This window comes from Poecilia formosa, unplaced genomic scaffold (genome assembly GCF_000485575.1).
Source record: "Poecilia formosa unplaced genomic scaffold, Poecilia_formosa-5.1.2 Scaffold458, whole genome shotgun sequence".
In the NCBI taxonomy this organism is placed as follows: domain Eukaryota; kingdom Metazoa; phylum Chordata; class Actinopteri; order Cyprinodontiformes; family Poeciliidae; genus Poecilia; species Poecilia formosa.
The window spans coordinates 374,707-393,882 of NW_006800397.1; the positions used below are offsets into that span (position 1 = coordinate 374,707).

Below are 19,176 nucleotides of genomic sequence, written 5' to 3' on the forward strand. Positions count from 1 at the left end.
CTCATTTTTGAAGGATAATTTAGTTTACTTCATAATTCACTTTATTTGTTGTTTTGTTTATTTTGAATATTTATCATGTTCCAGTTTAATGTTGATTAGAGTTTAAATGTGTTTTTGCATTATATTGGTTAAAAATGGTCCCAGAACAACGATATTATCATTTATGGTGATGAACTTTGTTTTGATGTTGGTCCCTTCTGCGTCTGCAGGCTGGCAGATCAACCCGGATCAGAGCAGCAGATCCTCCCGTCCTGGTTGATCACCTGCAGATAATCCTGAGGCAGGAAAAACTCCCAGCTGCTGCTGCCGTTCGCCTCCGTTCTCCTCAGTCAGCCGCCATGTTTCTCGCCGCGTGGATCTTCAGCAGAAAACGCTGCAGCTGCTTCGGAAAAGTTCCAGCTTTGACTTTTCTCCAGGTTTCTGTCAGAAACACTGAGGTTTTAACTGAGTTGGAGGTGAAAAGGATGTTTTGCTCACATCTGCATGATATTAAACTGAACAGAACAAGAACTAAACAGCGAATATAATGTTTTATTATGCAACCGGTTAAACATCTCTGGTTGTGAAATAATTCACTGCAGGGGTTGAAGTTGTTGCCCTGCAAAAACACAAAATCCTACCAAGTATTTTTGTTCAGTTTCTACTGCAAATATCTTTGAACATTTGAAATAAAAGTTATTTTTCAGCAAGAAATAGTAGTTTGTGTTAATTTACAGCAGCGAAATGTCCAAAACAGAAACATGCTGAAAAGTAATGGGAATGAAAGGAGTTGGCAGTATGGTACTGAGGGACATTATTATAATTAAACATTTAATTCTGTCATTTTGTTTTACTCATGTTTTTAAACTGTTTGAGGTTCAGCAGAGCCTCACATTCAACATGTAACATTCTCTGTTTTCACTCAAAGCTTTGCATTAAATTAAGAAATTTGCATTTGAGCTCCAGAAAAATGTCTTCAGGTCTTTAGACTGTTGATCCCGGATCTTTGCTGTCAAACTGAAAGTTTTATCTGGAGACAGTTGTTCAGATATTTTGCATGCATTTTTCTCAAACTGCAGCCAGACGTGAAAATCAGCTCAGAAAAGCCAACATGACAAACATCAAAGGTCGAATCAGGTTTTCACAGATTCCTCGCTGAAAAAGAGACGAAAACTAAAAGCAAATTAAAACTAGAAACTCTGCAGCTTCCATCAAACCCACATTTTTCTGTTTCTCCTCTCCAGGACTGTTTGTTCCTTTTGGATGTGTTCCTCTCTTTCTTGGCAAAATAAAACATAAAGGAATGTTTCAGTGAACAGATGCTGCCGAGGTTTTCATCACAGTGTTCAAATGAGAAAAAAAAATCTAAAAATCAAGCAAATAAAAGGAAAATGAATAGATTTTTTTGTTTTTTTGTAAATAAAAACACAGTGATGTAGAAATGTGAAGAGAAAGGAAAATGATGTTTTGTTTTAAACATTTGTAATAAATGTTCCAGCTTTCACTTCATAGTCCTCTTTCTTACATCGGCTGTGGTTTTATTTAGACTTTTATATGCTGGTGATACTCTGCTCTATTTATCAGTGACTTTAAATGTCCTGACTTTTAGTTCTGGCTTTTATAAAAACAGAAGTTGTTTTTATAAAAGCCAGCAGACGCTTTGTAAGTTACAGAAATGTTTTTTTTAGATATGTATTGAAACTGTCACCATGTTGTGACAGTTTCATGAGGCAGATAATCTGCAAAAAGATCGATCTCCACCACCTCCAGTTCTAACTAGAAGCAACCAATCAGAGCCAGGGGGCGGGTCTTAGCGCTGTCAATCACTATCTCAAACTACGCTGCAGCTAGCAAAGCCTGTTGTGAATGCTAAGGCTAGTTAGCATAGCCACCGCTGACCGACAGCAGAAAAACGGTTTTCCTGTAACAGTAAGTTATTAGCACATTCAGCAGTGTGTACATGAGTTGATTGACAGCGTTAAGCCCCGTCTCCTGGCTCTGATTGGTTGTTTTTGGTGCATTTCTTCAGACGGCAGCTCAGGGAGGAGGAGATCGATCTGCTCACAGATTATCTGTCTCATAAACTTTGCAACAGGGTGACGGTTTTAACAAAGATGTAAAAAATCTTTTCTTTACAAAAGTTACAAACTGCAGAATAAGATGAAGAGTTTGGCTGCAGGATCTGAATCTGATCATTTCTGAACACTAGTTAGTTTATGGAGAAGTCAAGCAGAAAGTAAACATTAAGGAGGAAAACGGTCCAAACGTCCAACCAGCTAAACACCGAGGAAAGGTTTCACCGCTCAACGTCTTCTAGATTTATACTAAAACCCTTTTTAAATGTTGATAAAATGTTTGAACTTCTTCAATTTTCTACTAATAAAGTTGAACATTCAGACTACACTGTTGAGATTTTGCAAAAACACTAAAAAGTTTTTATTATTTCACCGTTAATCATCTATCTGATAAAATCCAAATTAAAGTCACTTTTTGTGGCTGCAACTTAACAAAATGAAAAAGACGTAACATTTAGAGAGCCCAGCTCCAAGGAAGAGGCTGAACGGTGAATTACCTGTGAATCTTTAGTTACTCTGGATTATTCTTCCAGATTGAGGCGTTCTGAAGACTCTAATCTGATCGATCGTCTAGAGTCTCTAAAAGTCAAAGTGTTTTACCAATAATTAATTTAACTACAGTTAGATTTTTAATTGGCTCCTTGACCCACAGAAAGGCCTGATGATCCTTGTTTGGGTTCGTACGTCAAACATTTGGTCTTTCATCGGGATCCTTAACCTGCTGAAACCCACATTTCACATGTTTGTGAAGCAAAATGAAAACTAGCATTTCCCTGGCACTACTTTGTGTTGGTCTGTTACATGAAATCCAGATAAACTAGAAGGTCGTGGATTTGACAAGGACTGAGGGTTGAATATATTTGAAACATAAAATTAATCTAATTATTTTTTATTTGATTACAGAGCAGCAATAGGATGTGATGAAGTTGGTTTTAAAGCTCAAACTAAAGTCTAAGAGTGCACTCCCTCTGATTTAATCAAACTCCAGTCTGTCTGCCTAGTCAAAGTCCAGTTCGGTTATGAGGTGTGAACGCTAACTGACCTCTGACCTCTGGTCCTCCAAACCTCGGTCTGGGTTTGGTTTGAATGTGAACGCCAAGCGGACCGGAGACCGCTCCAGAAGCAGGAAGGGGACTACAGTGCAGGGCATTCTGGGTTATGTTGTTGCTAATAAAATGTAATTTTGACTGTTAAATTGTTTGCGCCTTGTTGTTCTTTATGGATTCAGCCAGAGAAATGGACACAAATTGTGTCTTTGAGAAAGTAGAAAAGTTTCCCGAGTTTCAACTTTATGTTATTTTCTGTCAGAAGAAGCTTTCTGGATAAAAAAAAACCCAGGAAGTGGACTACAGCGCAGGGCATTCTGGGTAACTACAACCAAAGCTAATGTGCTAGCCAACGCTAGCAGCAGAAATGGCTCCTGGTCTTTAGCCTAAAGAGAAATCCTCCAACCGCTAAAATCTGACGCCTCCATCTTGTTTCCATCTGGTGAAGCAGGAAGTTGCTCTCAGAGTCTTCAGAGGTTTTTGTGTCGTTTCCTTCAGTGGTTCTTGGTGCAGCGCCCCCACAGGCCAGGAGGGGAACAGGTTGGTCAGAGGGTTCGGTTGAACCAATGTTTCCGTTTTGGCCTCAAATCGAACCGAGTCGCTCAGACTGTCGGGCGTTAATCAGATCTCGTCTATCAGGCTAAAACAGAGACGGACGTCACACTCTGACCTCCTGCTGACCCTGAGCACACAGCTGAGAGCGCGGCATCCTGACTGAAACACACACAGACAGCGTATCCACAGCTTCAGTTCACCAATATGAACCCAGACATGAAGTTTAGGCCGGCTCCATGTCTGCTGAAGGCCTGAGGGGGAAACTATTCATGAATGAGATGCAAAGTCTGAACAAACACAGGAGACGTGTACATGGAGTCTGAAAACTCCCGTTTCATGCCATTTCCACGTTCTCTTTTGCTTTTTGCATCAATAAAAGCTGCCAACACACACACCAACACACCTAATGACTGCTTTGTGTCCTCATTTTACGGCGAGCGAGCGCTCACACCCGGCCCAGAGCGCTTTGTACCCTCATTATGGAGCCGTTAGACTCAGGCTACTTGGGATTGCAGACACGGGCCAGGCAGATGTCCTCTGGCCCTGCATACCTAACACACACACACACATGCATGCATGCATATGTGTGTGTGCACTTCCTCTGGGTGTGTGACCTGGTTCTTGTTACCTGGTGTCAGGTGGGTGTTTTACAGGAAAACAGGAGCTTTATGTGCTTCACGTGAAGAGATGGAAACACACCAGCAGGGAGAAAAACTTGTTTTTCTGAAACAGAAGAAGGAAGCAGAGACACATTACTGATCTAGAATTACAGATCTGTGTGGAGTGATCGCTCACGTTTCAGAAAACGTCTTTTCCTCGACTCCTGGCATCACAAACGGGATTTCTGTCAGGTTACAAACAGAAAAATCAATATGTTTGATATTTAGGATAATATCCGGTAGATAAACACAAAGATGCAATTAAATGTGAAGTGGAAGCAAAATAATATTTGGTGTTTAGTTTCACCTAAACTGAGGTTTAAACCTTCAAAACACTGAATAATGATGTTCAAATCATTTCACATGGAATAAATGTGGACTGACATAATTTATTCCTCACCAAAATGTAAAAAGTCTTTTCTGTTGTTTATTGTTGAGAACTTAAATTTCTCAATATATCTACTCATATTAAACAACTATATGTTCAAACATGTTTCATTTATGTTCGTGCTTTTTTATTTTGCACAAGTCTTAATAATAATAATAGTAACAATAATAATAATACAATATATTTGTATAGCGCCTTTCTAAGAACTCAAAGATGTGTACAGGAGTCTAACAAGATCAACAATAACAGAAAAACACAAAAAAGAGAGATTATACATGCTGTTTTAGTTCATTCCTTTTGTGTTTATTCTTGTCTTCTGTTATGTTGTGCATTTAGATTTAGTTTCCTTAAATTTGCTTTTTTCTAATTTAGCTTCCTGATTGAGGATCTGATGCAGGGACTGAAAACTGAAGTCTTCCATCTAATCTGACTGAGCTGGAGACGTTTTACAGAGAATAATGAGAAACAATTACAATCTGCACAAATTCAAAGGTGCTTTTGCAAAGTTCTGAGTCAAATTCACACCGCACCTTTCAGATTTTTACTGAGTGAAAATATTTACTGTGTCCATGTCCAGTTTTGCTGTAGCTCCAGTTCTGCAGTATTTTGTGTTGAACTGAACTCCTCCCAGTGTTGAGGAAGCTCCCTGTGCTGCAGGTGAAGTGCGCAGCAGGTGACGCGAGGTTCTCTGTGAGGGACAGCAGCTCGAAATGAGCCGCCTCAGGCTGTTCAGGCTTCACTGGAATCAGACAGGACCGCATGTGGCGCACAAGATGGCAGGATTCCTGTCTGAACCTCACTTTGCTGAAGGATTTTTCAACTTTGATTGTTTTACTGCATTTCAAGACAGACACATAAATGCATCAAAAAGTAAAACGTGCTGTTTGTAAGCTTACAGTCAAAACCCAATAATTTGGGTTTTTTAATAAAGACATTAAAAAATGCAGGTTCATGTTTTAGTCATATTTTCTCCATGTTATTCTATCATAACAGTTTCGACTCCAGTACTCGATTAGCTAAATGTTTAGCACAAAACTAAATATTTAGCGCCAACTAATTTACTTTGAAGCTAAATGTTTATTTTGAAGGTAAGTGCTTACCCTGAAGTTTAATATTTACCTCAGGGCTAAATATTTAGCTCAAAGTTAAATATTTAAGTAAAATTTACTTGTCAATAAACAGAAGTGGCCAGCTAAAATAAAAACGGCATCTTCTGAACTTCTTTATAAACTCCTGCTTTCAAATCGCATCTATTTTCTTTTCTTTTGTTTTTTTGTCCAACATTTCAGCTCAAACAAGCAATGAGTCGCTTTAAAGGCAATATAGACGTTTACCACTAGATCTACAGCAAGCAGCACTTCCATTTATCGGCAAGTAAATATTTAGCTCTGAGCTAGCTTAAGCTTTAGCTTGTTCGAGCTAAGTAAAAATTCTGCTAGCTCTGAGCTAACTGAATGCTTTGAATGAAGCTAAGCTCGTAAACTAAGTAGTTAGCTTGCTAACAAACTAGTTTGGCGTTAAATATTTAGTTTATTTAATTAGCTGTTTTGTGAACCTCTTTATGAACTCTTGCTTTCAAAAAGCTCTATGTCTATTATCGTTTTTTTCTTCTTTTCATGTCCAACATTTCAGATGAAACAAAGGAGTTGTTTTAAAGGCAACATAGATGTTTACCAATAGATCTACAGAAACAGTGAAGCATCAAGTTTTTGTCTTGATAGTCCATTTCTCCTTATCAGCAAGTGAATTTTCATGTTAAATATTTAGCTCTGAGCTAGGTATGGAGCTAGCTTGTTCAAGCTAGGTAAATATTCTGCTGCTCTGAGTTAGCTGAGTAGTTTGAAGCTAAACTTGTAAACTAAATTATTGAATTTTTGACTGAACGATGGCATCCCACCATTCAACTTAACGGATACCTGGAGATGCGTCATGTTTGTACAGCAGAAGGTTCAGCTTCAGCTTCTACTGATTTACCAAGACTCTCATCCTCCTGTAGGCTGACTTCCTCTCCTCTGTCATGTTTTGGGAATCTGCCTGCAGTGAAGATGAGAACAAAGATAAGATGGTGAATTAAAACCCACCCAGACTCGGAGAGAAGCTGGAAGCGTGATGAGCATCAGTGCATGCCGGGAAGGCGTGGGACAGTCATGATGTACGTCAGTCGCCGCACGCTGCTGTTCAGGACCAAAGAAAAGGCGTCTTTGTTCCCCATCCAACCCGAGCCACATGAAAGCGTCAGAGTGACTCAGTTTTCATGAAGATCCACATTCACTCGATGCACAGGAATTAAAACTGAGTCAACACGGAAACTGACTCTTTTGTGCTTCCTTCATTTATGTATTTTTATTCTTTCATGACTCATGAGCAAACATGATTATGAACGTCACAAACGCTGCATTATTGTTGAAACTCCTGTACACGTGACGCTCTGCCCCTGAAATTCTGATTCAGTGGATTAACTTGAAGCAAACATGATGCCGGGATGCGAAATGGAAAAATAAAGATAAAATGTCAGCTAAATTCAGCTTACATTCACGTTTCAAATTATAAAAGTCTTTAACAGATGTTTTTACGGACAGGGGATGCACTCCACACTTTTAAGATTTTAATACATTAATCATCTAATGAGACACTTTAATGGGATTTTAAGTACTTACATTTTATGTTGCATTTTTACAATAACTTTGCCAGCAATAAATGAACAAATTTTCAACATTTTCATGTAAATTTTAAAGTCTTGAACTTTTGAAAGATTGAAATGGTACAAAAAATGATTTTAAAAATGAACGTATATCAGATTCTAGACTTTATTCCTTATACGTTTGTAGAAAATGTTTGTCCTTTAAATAATCCACCAGCATGTGCTGCATGAGTTTTCACTGTATAAAACATTTACACATGTTGAAGTCTTTTTCCCTTTAATTTTTCAAAATAATGATAAAAATTCAGCTTAAATTCAGATTTCAAATGATAAAAGTCTCAAACAGGGTTTTTACGGCCGAATACAAATTTGTATGCACTCCACACTTTTCAGATTATAATTTAACATTTTAATTTAAAAACTTGCAGAATCCAAATAAAACACTGAAGTTTATGTTACTAATAGGCCTGAATGAATTAACATTTTAATGACACATTTTAAATTGGAGTTTTACAACAAATACACAGTTTTGATTTTCTAGTTGATTCCTAAACGTTTTCAACAAAGATTAACACAAATAATGTTTTAAAAAATTACATAAACTTTGCAGTCAATTAAATGTATTCCCCAAACATTGCAGCACCCTAAAATGTGTTGAAAGTGTACTTTCTTCTGACTGTGGGAAATCTTCCGGAAACTGCAGTAATTTCCTCAGATAATGTTTGTAAGCTGTAAAGACTTTCGACCTCACAGTGAAAAACTCAGCAGCCAACATGCCTTTATAGAAAATGACTTAATGGCGGCTCCGGATGGATTTTCTCTTTTCAGACGAGCGCTGCTCTTTGAGGCAGATCTGGGAGGAACCTTTCAGAAAACATTCCTCTTCTGTCGAATAATCACAGGTTTGCTCAGGTGAATACTTGTGCAAACATGTAGTCAGCATACCTGTTGAAAACCCAAACTTCTTACCTAATCTGATTATTTAAGTGTTTTTCTCTGGACGAGTCTTCCTGCCAGAGTGGGATTGTTGCAAAACAGAAAATTGCATCCCTTGCAGCCTCTCAGGTAAAATATTTTGCGTCTGTGGCTGTTTCTGCTGAGTTCGTCACCAGCTCAAATAAAACATTTCAGGAAAATCATATGTTTGGGTTTAAAGATGCGCTGGAAGAAATTACTGGTTGCTCAACCTGCTGGAGGGACTTATCAAAGGTTTCCAAACATAATCTGCAGGAAATTACTGCAATTTCTGGAAGATTTTCCACAGAAGAGTCAGAAGCCTTTCAACAATCCTCTGACTGAGATGAACTCGCCGCTAACTGGGCTTTTTATGCAGCTGTTGAGATATTTTATGTTTAAAAAGAGCAAACTCGAGCTGAAAGATTTCACAGGATGAACTTCGTCAGATTAAGGTTATTAAGCTCTTCATTTTCAACACGTCTTCCTCTGCTCCGCTCCGGTTCCCTCAGAGGGGATTTATGGATTTGTTTTTATCTTGTCTTTATTTTGTCCTCTCTTGTCTTTCGCTCATGTTTTTACTTCATTTCTCTGAAAATATTTCACTTCTTTGATTCTTCTTTAGCATCTGAATAACAAAAAAAAATTCATTGTTTTCCCAGATTTCTCAAATTGAAATCACAATGTTTGATATATTTTTATATTATTGATCAATATAAAGTTGTAAATAAATGTGTAATAGAAGAAAAGCAGTCCACACATACTCAGATATCTGAAAAGTTATATTTTTATGAGTTTTAGCTTTTTGTCCACACAAAAACTCACTTTAATATCAAGAATGTAGAAGAACTAAAGAGTTTAGTTGCGTTTAAATGCAACTTCTGAGCCTCCTGGCGCCATGTTTAATTCCTAACAGGAAGTCATGGTAGTTTTGAAGCATTCTGATTGGCTGGTTGAGGATTTCGCTTTGCGCTGCACTGCCCCCTACAGGTCTGAATGTTTAAAACAACGCTGCGCGGCGGGTTTGTGTGGATGACAACTTCTCTGAAACTGATGGAATAATTACGTTGAATTTCCACAACACTGACACTAAACTGCCAGGAACATTTTATAAATCTGATTGTCATTAGTTTGTGGAAAATAATTTTTTTTTAAATAGCAAAATTTTCAAATATTAACACAACTCTTTTCACAAAAGTTTAATATTCGTCTTTATTTGAAAACCTTAAAAAATAATGATTCTTTAATAATAACCTTTATTTTAGGAGACGTTTTATAAAATATCATAAGCTCTCTGTCAAAAGGTTGAGCGCTTCAGTTTCAGTTTAAAGATTTATAAATTATTTAAACTTGGAAGAACAGATAAAAACAAATCTGTAAATTATACTTTTAAAAAACACACTACAATGATAAAAATGTGGTGTATAATGAGATGTTATTTATATTCAGCTGAAATCAGAGGCAGAAATCCTTTGCGCTCAAAGCAATAGAGGAAACAATTTGATGACAAAAAATAAAGAATAAAATTAAACATGAGTCAGAAAGAGAACAAAAACGGAGAGGGAGAAATTCTGAAACATCTCGTGCAACAAGATGATCGCTGTAATTACATCAAATTAGTTTGACCATTTAAATCAGACAATGGGTTCTTCACAAAAACATCCAACACACCCAAACAGCAGCAACTAGCAATCAGCTGATGGCGTCCATCTGGAAAAATCACCTCAGATTCATCAACGTCTGCATATTTCTGTTTTCAGCTTAGATGGGAATAAACCCTGAGAAACCAGCTGGGCTTACAGAGACAGGCTCACATTCCTGTTAGATTAAAATAAATGCTTTGCACCTCAGGTTTGCTGGAGGACACCCAGTCATCCCTCCGGTTATCCGTAACAACAAACTTCTTGTTCACGTTAAAATAAAGCTGCCTGGAAGCACATTTCCTGTCCCACAAAACAACCCAGAAACGGACGAGAACAAAGAGGGAAATCCATCATTCCTCAACGTAGGAGGCGGCATGTTCTTATCAAATGTTTCTCTTTTTGGATACCTAGAAGAGAATCATGGGACTGCTGCCATGTTTAATGTTTGTCCAGTTTTTCTGTGCAAACATGGCCAGATATGTTTAAAATAATGAAAAACAAGATACTTGTTACTATTAAATAATCTTGGTTTAAGAAGTGTTCATCCACACAGAGCTGCTGAATTACAGCGTGTTTTAAACATGCCAAACCCGTAGGGGGCAGTGCAGCGCTAAGCTAAAACCTGTCAGCCAATCAGAACCTTAAAACCTCCACCACTTCCTGTTAGAAACCAAATATGATGCCAGGATGTTTAGATAGAGGGGTTGAACTGCCTTTAAATGCAGTGTTAGAATATGAAGTCACTGGGAATCTTGTTAAATCAAACATGGCAGCTGAACGGCATTGAGCCTCCATGTTGGGGAGGGACAGCTCTGATCTCTGTCTTTGAAACTCAACGTATTGAAGCAGCTGGGCGTATAAAAGAAACAAGTAAAAAGTGTCTGAACAAAAAAAAATCTGCCTTTTTCTGGAAGCAGCCATCTTTCATTCTCTGCATGATCAAACACAGGGCCGGCCAAAGCATTTCTGGGCCCTAAGCAGATTTTAAGAAGGGCCCCTCATACCAACATGTCAACACCAGACACTTTATCTTTCCTAAGAGTGTAACTATCATTAGCTTAATTTGTAATTATTATGGCTGTTTATTTTAATGTTACAGGAGCAGCAAACTAAAAAAATATATTTGGATTCTGAAATGCAGAATGGGATTTATGTGAATTTTAAGTATTTGAAAGTAACATTAGCTAATAAACACTAAATTTACAGTAAACAAGCTGATCAGTCTGATATCCTACAGAGACTATAAAACTATGACAATAATATAGAAATTGTGTGTAATAGAATATAGTTTGTAATGTTATTTTAAAAATATTCTTATCATGTTGGCTTGGTGCTCTAGGAGGCCCCCTGGTGGTGTGGGGGCTCCTTGCAGCCGCCTAACATGCAAAAGCATAAAAGGAGAATTCACAAATCTTCACCTTGGCCGGAGCTTTTATCATCAGTCGTTTTTAGTGATTTAAATGGAGATTATGTGTGGATGAAAGGCCAAATTGTATAAAATCTACTTGGTCCTTGTGGATGAACGTGAACCGGAGCATCCAGAATCCGAAGCAGGAGCTCAGAGACACGTCTGCGCCTCGGCGTTCCCAACTTCCTCATTTCCATCCAGAAGTCCGGGAGGATTTCTAGGACAAGAGGCTCCAGACGCCGACACGACGCAGAACGAACACAACCAGGAGGGGAACTAATAAACATGTGTCAAAAACAAGGCACATAAAAGCCAGGATTTGTGTCGCCGTTTGGCTGAGAATCTCCCCGCAGACAGTCATGACAGCGCGGCGGTTACACAACCATCCGCCCGGCGTCAATGGTTGGAGAACGTTCTCAAACTGCTGACGGTTCAGACGGGCGGATGAACCGTGGAGATCACAAACTGAATGTGTGAGGTTTTAGGACGAACGGATCATCGGACCAGATTCAGCTGAAAATTAAACAACCAACCAGTTTGACCCACAGAACAGGAAGTTCTTTGTTTCAATCGGTAACATTTCAAAGGAGCTGAGAAAAATCACATGTGTGGAACCCCAAGGCTCAGTCCTGGGGTTCTCCAGCTGGCTCAGGTCATAACAAGTAATCAGATTAGTTACCATAACGACGCAGATGATACTCAGCTCTACGTTACGGTGTCAGCAGGGATCCAATCACCGATCAGATGTTTAAATCAGTGATGGAGGAGATAAAACTTTCTCCAGATGAACAGAAACTGAAGTTTTTATCTTTGAACCTAAAGAGGAACGATCCGGAGTCGACGCACAGCTTCAGTTACTGCAGCTGGAAACTAGAGGTGGACTCAGACCTGGACATTCACAGCCACATAAAGGCGGTTACAAAGTCGGTCTTCTGCCTGAGAAAAGCCTAACATGGCAGCAAATATCTACAAAATGGAAAATATAACATTCAGTCAACTTAAAGTTAAATTTTTTTCAAACATTGGAATAAATAGGAAACATATATCAAACAATATATGGATATAGGATGTTGAAATGATGAGAAAACAATAAAACATTAAGTTTGTACCTTTTTAACCAAAATTCATTGGTTTAATCTATTATCATATTACATATAATGCTAACCTCTCTGGTTTTAATATATACTTCATTTATGTTTTCACAACTTGGATAAGACAAAGGAAAAGATTTTGTTCAAAGGAATGTGAAACTAAAAGTTTCTCTCTAATCTTAAGTTGTATCTACAAATCTGTGTCTATGTGGTTTATCATGAGAAATGTAGATATCACTATCTGAAACTGTAAAAACAAAGACAAAGTCAGCCTGCTATCACAAGAAGAGCATTTCCAGGATTAAACGTCCCAGAAGAAACTCGTCCATGAGTTTCTCTTCAGTCATTACTGCAGCCGCGTCTTCAGGTCTGACTAAAACAAAGAAAAATTACAGAATGGAGTCCAAATACCATAAACTTATTGTAAATTTCACAAAAATAAAACTTACAACAATGAAGATGAAATAATGCTAAAATAAAATCACAACCAGAATGAAATCGCAATATTGGAAAAGTGTTAATTTCTACTCACAAAAATAAAAATGTAAAATGAGGAATGTTCTCGTAAAGTTATACTTTGGTATCAGGTCCACAAATATATAAACATTTTATCTTTTAAAATCTCAGCATCAAATTCTTAGCAGTACGTTTAAAGGATTCGGTAACGACTGAGTTTATTTCCAAGAATCTTAAACTTGATGAGTTTTGCTCTCATAGAAAACTGTAAAATAAAATCTTTATTCGACTGATATTCTGACTTTATTCTCATAAATTGGCCCTTTGTTTTTATTTGTCCTTTGGTTTTACTGCATAACTTGGTTCAGTCCCGTCGTCAGAAAACAGTGAAACAATCGATATAATTGTTCCTGACTGTAAAACGCTGGACGCAAAGCTGCACGTTTCCATTTAAATCCTTATTTAATGGCCCCAGTTTTCCGGATGTTGTAATGAAAATGTATTTTTTAACCCTGCTCCACCTCTAATGTTTTTCTTCTTGGTTTCTGCCAGTTGCTGCGGTGTGGCTGAGATGTGGGTGTGACTGCTATGCAAACCTCAAAAATCCTGTTATAAACTAGATGACAGTTATTTTCTACCAGCGATTATTAAACCGCAGCTGTTTCACGTCACTTTCCCTGCTGAGAGTTTGACTCTTTGTTGGAAGACTTTTTTCAAACTACTGAAACAATCATCAGTTGTGGTGGTTTAGTGAGAACACGCCGTCCTGGTCGGACTGGGCGCGCCGCCGTTTGCCTGCACTTCCACTGACCGCACTGCAAAAACACAAAGTCTCAACTTCCACTTCTGTCTTAAAAACACTTGAAATAAGACAAAACTTACTGAAAAGGAACAAAGCTGACCTTAAGTCAATCATTTTTATCGATTTAAAAGTAGTAGAGTGTTTAACTGCCAGAGTTTCTAAATAAATTCAACATCTGTATCTTGTTTAAAGAAAACTTTAATTTTAGTGAGATTTATGTCTCATTAAAACCAAAACAGTTTATCTTTTAAATAAGAAAGGTTGAAATTTTTAATTTGTTAAATGTTGCCAAGCTCTGGCAACATTTTCCTTTGTTACAGGTGGAAAATCATCTGCCAGTGGAAATAGTGCTTTTTCTAATTATTGACTTTAAACAAACTCCTTTATCTTGTTTAAAACTTTTAAGTTAGTTTATTTTATTTTAGGTTTACCGAGATATTTTCCCTAGAAACTAGACACAAATTCTCGGTAGGATTTTGTGTTTTTGCAGTGTTGACCGTGTTTATAACGAGCTGAGTGACGATGGTTCACTGGAAGAATCGAGGAAAATATATCTGAGTTTTCTCATGCGCCATCAGCATTTTAACCAAAAGCCATCAACAAATTCAGCAACATTTTCAATTCAAAAACCATTTTTACTGCTAAATTATTGAATAATTAGATAAATTAACTCAACAACAAAGATATTTATAGTTTTTAATCTGTTCTTCAGCCGTCAGATTGGAGTAAATTCAGCTTTCCAGGAGCTTCTTTAGAAATCTGGACTGTGGACGCTAACATTAGCATTAGCTGCTACATGTTTAGCATTGAGATGCTATTTTTGGCTTGAACAGCTTTCTGTGCTAACTCCTCTTAGCACAGGAATCGTATTTTCCAGCGTCCAATCCGATCAGTCAGAAGCAGAAATTAATCCCGGTGGGATCAGAGAAGCAGCTTCGTTGTTGTTAGCGGATGTAGCTTGTGCGTCACATTTACAGGTGCTCCAGAAACGAGTGAATACAAAAGGTTTTTCAATTAATTAAAATCTAATTAATTAATAAAAATTAATGACTTAAAGTCCCTGCACTAGTCACTGTGGTTTCTGAGAAGTGTTGAAAATTTACCTCAAACGTGATTCATAGAGACGACAAACATCTTAAAATAAAAAAGTCACCTCTGTGTGTAACATTAAATAATAATTACTGATGTAAATGGGAACATCTACATCTAAAAATCTCTTAGCCAAACTTTCATCTTTTTTCCTGAAAAACTTTCAATAAAAGTAAGTCCGCTTGTTCCTGGTGAGACGAATCAGGGCGGCCAAAGTAACCGGGAGGACGGGTGACAGATGACACCAGCTAATTGGAAAACTAATGAGGTCCAGAAGTCCAGGCTGGACTCTGCTGTCAAACAGACACAGAGAGAGTAATGAGGTCCAGAACGACGAGCGCAGAGTGAGGTCAGCCTTACAAAGAGCAGATGCTCAAAATGACAAACACAAAGAGCAGAGAAGTCAAAGAATCACTTCCACCGATTCTTCTTCGTCCTGCCGGACGTCAGCTGGGTGTTGGTGGGACAAATAGTCCAGCAGTTTTTTACACTATTATCTTAGTACACGTGAAATAACTAAACTAGCTTAAAATTAACTGTTAAACAGTTAATTTAACAGTTAACTGAGTTATCCTGTTAGAATTTTTTTAAACTTTTAACAGGATATTTCTCCTGTTTTGTGAAAGTAAATCTGCCAAAGTAACTAGAAATTTTGCATCCATATTCAAGAAGTATCGACTGAAAACAAGCTGATTAATCTTGCTGAAAAGTTACTTCTGTCTCAGTTCAAGTTGACTAAAATATTTGCAGCAGAAACTGGACAAAAATTGTTTTTGCAGTGAAACGTGCAGCATTCATTCAGCCTTGTTGGGTCGATTCTTCCTCAGTTTTCCCCCATTTTTAACAGTAAAGCAGCAAAAACCTCCTAAAAACTGAGCACTCAGACCCACACGCACCCGGTTCCGCTTTCTCCTACGCACGTTGGAGTTATCCAGCGGCCATCGGAGCGGCCTGCGGCTGCATATAGGTGGAGATTAACGCTGTGCAGAAAGAGGATTACAGCAACACAAAGAGCAAAGCGGAGACGCTCACTGGGACAGAAATAGAGGAAGAGGAGGATGCCTGTGAGGAAGGAACAATAAGAATCAGAAACACGGGAAAAGTACGGAGGATTTAAACGAAGTGAAGAGAATCAATGAGGAAGATGTGGTTTTAAACACTGCAGGTTATTATCTGTGGAAATGCTTCCCCTTTTTTACACTCAATGTTTCAGAAGAATCTCATCTTAATCGATCATAAAATGCAACTTTACATTTGCTTAATTCATCTACAGTTTAAAATTAACATGTCGCTTGTTGACATAAAAGTTTTGAATAAAAATGAGTATTGAAGAAAAAATATTAGCATAGAAATCTCTCAAAAGTCAATTTATAACGATAAGCAACTAGCATCAATCAAACCTATAAAGAAAATGTCATTATTTTAAAAAAAGTAAAAATAGATCTAATCATTTGTTTATGTCTGAGTTTATTTTAAAAAATCTCTGATCCTCCCAAATTATAAATGCTGTCACTTTTAATAAATGTTTATTTGCAAACGTGCTGGTGACTGTTATCCGTTTTAAACGTGACATTTTAAGTTGAAGAACAATTGATTTGTTGGATCTCTGCAGATTTGAATGTTTTGTAACAGAAAAGCTGCAAAAGTCTCACATTTTACTGCATCACTTTGATAAATTTGCGTATTTTGCACACGTCGTTTTGTGATATTTATCTTTTTGGAGTCTGCAGACAGAAAAGCATCACTGACCTTTTTTTATTTAACCTGAGTGGATCAATAACAAAATCATTTCTTGTCAGTTTCTGCAGCTTTCAGTCAGCAGCAAACAGCTGCTAAAGTGTTTCTGCAGATTTCCACAGAGGCCCGGCGGAGCAGCAACACCTTGTAAACAGGTGATGGCTTGTTTGCTGCATCAATAATACTTCTCTTTTTTTGATCTGGCATTTGGACAAGAGCTCCCGAGGCTTTTCTCAGAACTAACCACCAGTTTTCTCTTGTTGGCCTTTTTCTGCTTTTTAACTTGCATGATAAATTTCTGAAATATATTTAAACAAATATGAGTAAAGTAAAGGAAAATGTATTTTGTTTTCTGCAGCTGTCGCTCATTGTCAGGAACAAAAGAAAGCACTTCAAAGCCTTTCAAACTGTGTGCTCGACTCTGCCCAGGTTTCCGTAGCGATGGAGAGCAAAACAAACCCAAAGTTCATGCAGAATAACCCACAAAGCGTGGGAATCTCCTCCAGGAAACCTCTTTGATTTCACATGCTCAGCTGCTTTTAGCTCTAAGGTTTTAACTAGGCCACTCTGAGGGTTTAGTCACCTGCAGGTTTAATGCCTCCCCATCTGCAGATAGTTTACATTTTTTATCTAAAATCAAGAAAATTAATAACCATGACAATATTCTTCATGAAACTGTCATAAAAAAAGTGTCTTCCGTCAGAGGCGTCTTTAAATTTGTTGTAATACAGACTGCTGCAGGAACTGCGATCAATAAAGTATATTTTAAATTGGTTAATTGAAAAGGATCAGGAGTCCTGCAGCACAAAAACATCTAAAACATGCATGGGAGGCCCACTGATGATCAAAACTGAAAAAATGTGCATGTTACAGGTTTGACAAACTAAATATGTTAGTTTTTCTCATCGGTTTTGTTCTTTTTCTGTAACTGAATCGACCGTCTTTAGCTTTTAGACGGGGAACGTCTCCATGTCTCTGCAGAAACGCTGAATTGTGAGTTCAGTAGTTTGATGCCTGTGATCCTGTCAGTTTGTTGAACATGTTTGGCTTTAAGCATCTGATGGGGGCAGAGAAAGCTTTTGGGTGGAGACGGGGTTCATGCAGCATCCTGGTACCGAGGCGCTGCCAAGACAGCTTGACTGGTGAGAACAGATGGCGGAGAGCTGGGCGTGAACATCATGTCTGCAACAAAGCAGAAGAAAACTCTGTCCTGATGCAGACTGGGGCGGAGGTTCACCTTCCTGAACATCCAGCCAGATGCAATGGATGGTTCAGATCAGGTCAACCCCATTACCAACATCATTTCTGAAACTTTTTAAATTTAAATGGCAAAACTGTATTAAAGACATAAATTAATGGACATCATATAATTACATGCAAATAAAATTATTCTGATGACAAAAACAAGCCCCTCACTTAACGGTGGGAGTAGATCAACGTAGTTCAAAGGTTCTTAATTTTAAGCAAAAACAAAAGAAAAACCTAGACATTTAAACAAGGTCAGCAAAATTAATTCATTAATCATATGAAAGAATAACATCAGTTATTCATAAAATATTCATTCAATAGTCTATTGGCAAAAGGCGGAATTAAACCCAAGCATCATAGGCACTTCATCAACAGCAGCACAAGCACTAGCATGTCGAAATATGTCAAAAACACCCGGAAGATCAATAAACATGTCAACGGCAGCTAAACCGAATTATTAAGAAACCGTAAGAGATCAATAAAAATAACCAATAATCCTATTTCAGTATTTTAAATTGTTTTATACACAAACTTAGCAAAAACAATTAAATCCCACTTTGGCGTTCCGTCCCGTAAACAGAAATAACAGGACCTAAAAGCAGATTTTAACCGTAAAATTAACAACCCGCAGCAAAAGCATCCAAACAATCTGAATGTCAAGCAACTCACCGCTGAAGCTGGAATCTCCATATCATGTTTTCATCAAGTTTTGGGACGTGAAAGGTAGACAGCTTCAGCTCCACTCCAGTCATGCACAGACAGTCCTTTCGTAACAGCGCCCCCAGTGGCTGGATGACTGAACGGGTTACAGGCTTAGTGAAGTTGGTTAAATGCCTGCAGTTAGTTTTTCTTCTGTTTTTTCTGGAGACGCTGTGGTCTGCCTCAGATTGAAGGAAATATTCTTGGCCTTACACAATAGATCTTTCAGAGTTTTCAGTGCTTCAACACAGACTGAGAGAATTTATTTAAAAATAAAAACAGTTTAATTGGATGTGGACAGAAAAAAGTGATTACCTGTTGAGAAGAAAATGTAGAAATGTTAGCAGCTTGATTTGCTTATGCCTCAGTCCGTCTCTGCGCTGTTCACCTCTCTGTGGTTGGAGTTTTTCTCCTTTTTGTTGTTTCTCCTTCACACCCAGCGAGCCGTTCTGCAGCCTGACCTCCTATTTTGGGCCAAACTGATTGCCTCATGTGGAGCCAAAGCCCCGGGGCTCCGCTGGGGTCGCTGTACTTTCTGAAATATCAAAAGCAGAATTATGCAGCGACCTTGAGCAGGCTGGTTTGTTGCTGAACTAAATAATTTAGACATAATTTCAAATTAAACATGAAAGTTTTGCTTGGATTAAACTGGCAACAATATACAGAGGTAAAGGAAATGTTGACAGAAGTCTTTCCAAATGAATCC

General features: G+C 37.9%; 1 long non-coding RNA gene across 1 annotated transcript; it reads right to left on the bottom strand.

Moving 5' to 3' along the window:
• Positions 1-18,677, bottom strand: LOC103155993 (uncharacterized). Its single transcript, XR_478095.2, has 4 exons — positions 18,441-18,677; positions 6,619-6,736; positions 4,284-4,378; positions 1-420 (listed from the first exon to the last, which is right to left on the bottom strand). It is a non-coding gene; the product is annotated as an uncharacterized LOC103155993 (long non-coding RNA).
• Between the last annotated feature and the right edge of the window lie 499 nt (positions 18,678-19,176).